This window comes from Malus domestica, chromosome 17 (genome assembly GCF_042453785.1).
Source record: "Malus domestica chromosome 17, GDT2T_hap1".
Taxonomy (NCBI): domain Eukaryota; kingdom Viridiplantae; phylum Streptophyta; class Magnoliopsida; order Rosales; family Rosaceae; genus Malus; species Malus domestica.
This window is the reverse complement of record NC_091677.1, coordinates 13,754,225-13,758,846: the sequence shown is the minus strand read 5'-3', so window position 1 is coordinate 13,758,846 and position 4,622 is coordinate 13,754,225. Positions and strand designations below refer to the sequence as shown.

General features: G+C 36.3%; 1 long non-coding RNA gene across 1 annotated transcript; it reads left to right on the top strand.

Annotated features, from left to right (window-relative positions):
• The first annotated feature begins 1,054 nt into the window (after positions 1 to 1,054).
• On the top strand, positions 1,055 to 4,034 carry LOC103435198 (uncharacterized). The gene is made up of 3 exons (XR_003770537.2): positions 1,055 to 1,522; positions 2,569 to 2,642; positions 3,817 to 4,034. It is a non-coding gene; the product is annotated as an uncharacterized lncRNA (long non-coding RNA).
• The last annotated feature ends 588 nt before the right edge of the window (positions 4,035 to 4,622 follow it).

Genomic DNA, 4,622 nt, shown 5'->3' with positions numbered 1-4,622 from the left:
GTCTGTGGACGTAGGCTTTTACGTTGAACCACGTTAATCTCTTGTGTTCTTATTTTCATTTTCACTTACGATGTTAATATTTGATACTTTGTTAGGATTTGTTTCTACAAGCGCATGAAAGTATAAAAGTGGTATAAGAGCTGTATTACGAATTGGGCTTTGTTTGCCGTTCATGATGAACCCTTGTGTTGTAGGCGGAATTTGATATTTGAATAATTCGATGGGAGGAATGATTTTGAGAGTTACCAAGTCCTTTGGTTGTCCTTGAGGTAACGTTTGGTCATTCTGCATTGTTATAAGGTGGAGTTTGATGTTCGAGACTTTGGTGAAGTACAAAATTTGCATTTTTGGTTTGTATGTTGAAGCTTTTGCTTGAATTTCATTTCGTATTTGTTAGTTTTCATGATAGAATATGTTGGAGGAAATTCTAAATTTTAAAGACTTGAATTTTCTGGGTTGGGGTGGAGATGAGTTTTCGAAAGAAAAATATAACCAAATTGAATAAAGAGAGGGAGAGAGACTCAGAGTTTAAAACAGAACTCCAATTCGCATCCAAGTTGAGCATACCCAACTCTGAAAAAAGAAGAAGTCCAAATTCATTAGGTCAAGAACGCATGACAGCCACACGTGTCTTACAGGGATAAATCCATCATTTGTTAGCTTTGCATGTGATGGATAATTGATAAAAGACAGCGAATTGAACAAATTCAGTTATGGTATTTGTTACTTTGTACAAAGTAACGTAAGCAAAACATTCGTAATTTTACTTTAATTCTTTCTTTCTACCCAACCCATCACATCCAAAGTTATAAAACGAAGAAAAACCTTCATTTCAAAATAGGGAACTTTAACGAAAAGCACCTGGTACTGTTCACTTTAACGAAAAACCATATTTTTACACTAAAAAGTCAATCCTGGTACTATTCACTTTACCCTTTATTTTGTCCTTATCATTAAAACTCAAAGTTTTCAAACCCTTTTCATTAGTTTTCCTTTCAAAATATGCCTGAGACTATTTGTTGGAAAAAACAAAAAAAAAACAAAAAAGCCTACTGTTTTTGTACGTTGGTTTGACAATTAGAGTGAGTGTGAGCGAGTCTAAGTCAAGTGAAGTAGCCAAGTGCATATCGTATCATGGTGGTCAATCTGCAAGCCTTCCCTGTGTGAAGTCTGAAGATGACTGGGAAGTACACAATCTGGTTAATCCCCGCCACCCCATGTTCATCTGCGTCTTCCTTAAGTATGCGAATGTCCCCACGAGTTCTTCACGATCCAGTACTCTCCCTCTTCACAAACCCCCCACCCCACTAGCAGCATATAGTGTACTCCGCGAGTTTTGCCCGATACCCTTCTGTATATACCCTGCGATCAAACCACAGGGAAGAAGCAATCAATGGAGGAAGCAGCAAGGCAAGTAGATGAATCAGTGGAAGAAGCAGCAAGACAAGTAGATGAATCAGTGGAAGAAGCAGCGAGACAAGTAGATCAATCACTAGAATGCCTGCATATCAATGAAATTGAGGTATGATTCATGTCATGAAATATTGTCAATCTTTGGTTTCTAGGGTTGGGGTTATCTGAAATTTATTTCAATTAATTGATTTCTGTGTTTTTGTTATTGGAAAATCAACCCAAATCTCCATCTCTGAAACATCTGCTTTCAGGACAAGAAGATTTCAGTGCTGAATTGAAAAAAAAAAAAAAAACTAGACTCTCCTAGATCCAGTTAGTGTTTGAACTAGAAAAAGGTTGCTAAATCATCATCTCAGGCTCAGTTGGACACCTTATATTTTGTATTACTGCTATTTCTAGTTTTTCAGGTTCTAATGCAGCTTAAACTTCGCACGAGAGAAAGGAGAGCCATCACATCCATATAGCAATTTTTATATTTTAAAGGTAAGAGGAAGAATGTGTAAAAATAAAGGTCAGAAAACATAAAACATAAGAACAAAATAGTATGTCACACACCCCTGCATATTTACTCAGGGACTCTTCGCCAGATACAATGCATACCACCGGATGGCGCTCAAGCACTTCCAAAATATCTTTTGCACCCTTCACCACTCGCTGCCCATGAATATACACCCTATGTCCAATTTGCTACAAAAATAAAAAAATGAAACCATTTGTTATTCAGTGTTTAATTCTTTTTGAAAACGTTTAAAGGAAACCATTTCCTACTACTTACCGTAGGAGAACGAGGAGCGCCATATGGGATGTCAACCTCCAGTCCCACACCCGCAACCTTGATAAACCTGTAGATATTTGGAATGTAATAGCCATTTTCATCCCCAGGCACGTGATTAATCACATCCTGAGGAGAAAGTATGACCTTCTCTCCTGTCCGAATCTGGTGCAATGATGCAACGCAGCTCACTGCAGCCATCGGTCCACAAGAATCTGTGACAAATAACAGAGTGCGTCAATATTTTCCTCCTATATTATTTCATTGTATGACTAGATGTTTTGAGAGTAAGGTTTTCAATTCAGGGATTTAGGATTTAGGGTATTCTAGATTTTGGGATTTTGGTCTTGAGTCTTCACCTAATAATGTTGTGGATTTTGTAGATTGGGTTTGCTCTGGAGAAGCTTTATGCTGATGGTATGGTGAAGCAGTAGATAGTACCCTGCAACACTATCTGGTATGTTAATCTGATGATTCTCTGGATCTCTGAAACTTATTGTTTTGTTTCCTTTTAATTTGTTAGAAGAAGTATGTAACAATAATAATCGGTGTTCATGGAAAGCCTCAGAGGCTATGGAATTGGAATATATGATGGATGGATGGATGGGTGGATGATTTGTTTTTATATATTTTATGTTTTCTCTGATTAATTTAGCAATTCAATCTGAATTCTCATGTTCCTAATTGATTTGTTCACAGGCTGACCAAGAATCTGGTCAACGAAATTAAGTTGCATGAGCAACTGAAATTAAGTTGCATGAGCAACTGAATTTAAGTTGCCTGCAATCTGTATGAATGTATGAATGTGAGAGAACATATGTATGAGGCAATTAGCAACTGAAATTAAGTTGCCTTTTAATTTCTTGATTCTAAATTTTGTAGGAATTACAAAAGCAAACAAGTACGCCACTACGCCCTATTAAGTTTCCTTGGTTTGCTTCTCTCAAATCTAATCTAGATGATTGAATGAAAAATTTATAAATGTTTGTTAGTATTAATTTTTCAATATTGTTTTTCACCAGTTAGTGTTTTTCTTTTGGATGTGGAAATAGCCAGTTCTTTGTGTTTATTTGACTTTATAGGTTGTAAAGAATCAGTAACCCCTTGTCAATCTGAAAAGACTCCATCAAGACTCCTTCTTCAGGTTATTGGTATGATTTATCATTTAGATGAACTACTGGTGAAAATTTATATGAGTTCTGTTCTTCTTGTTTCTTTATCACGTGAGATTTGGTATCATTCGTAGATTGTGTTAGGAAGAGAGGTGTGGACCTATGTTAGACTTGGATCTTAACTAATTCAGTCCATTTGTGGTTTTAATAGTATTTTATAGACTCTTGGATTTGTTTGCTAAACTGTTTAGAAATCCTCAAGGCTGCTTGTTGCACTAACATGGTTATCTCACATACTGCTGCTAAATATTGATGGCTTTTTACTGCTGCTAAATATTGATAATCGGTATGAATGTATGAAATGTGTGATACTCGAATTAGCCTTACAAAGCAATCTGCACGACTGTATGAATGTATGAATGTTTCTCGATTTGCCAAATCAATGCACTATGATTCATTCAATGATGCCTTGGAAACAAGTGAGATGAAAATAATATGGTTTATTTCTTTTTCTTGCAGATTCATTGAGGATTGCAGAATGATGCTGCAGATTCAAACTTGGTATTTTGATGTTTACAGTTGGGATGTGATTACTTAATTTGTATGTTATTTTGATGTTTGGACTTGGGAATTTGGATGCCTTCTTCTATATATTGGGTGTAGCACCACCTAGGAATACATTAGATTGAAGATGCAGTACAAAAAGTTATATTCAATCTATTGACTTTCTACTACCAGCTCAAAACTATTGCTGCTCTAGATTTGTACTGCTTACTCTTGTTACTGATCAAAATTTGTTCTGCTATACTGATTAAAATTTGTTTCATTTTCAAACGGATCCGGTCCGATCTCCGGTTTTGGGCCCGGCTTGGCCCATGCCCCACCCCAACCTCTACTCTCCGTATCATGTAATGTGAAACAATAGATTTAATTAAAGAAAAACTGTGAAAATTAAAAGAAGTGACTTACTCAGCTTGCCTTGGGTTCGAACTGGGGTGTCATAACCAAGAGCGGCCCAGTTAAATGGCTCACCTGGCTTGATGACTTTGTATGGGTCTGGATGAGCAGTATGGAAAAGACCTGAAAGTTAAGAGTCAGAGAAAATCAACTTAAGCAAATTAATTTGGAATCATAAGAAAATCCACTTAAACAGCAAGTTAATTGTGACACTTGAAAACCACTATATGCTGCTTGTGGGATGGGGGATTTGTGTGAGTTGATACATTTAATTTGATCTGCACACTCCAAACCCATTTATCTGTTCTTCTTCAAATGAAGAGGGGATTTGATCTTTGGTTTTTATGTTTTCTGTTTCATATATTATT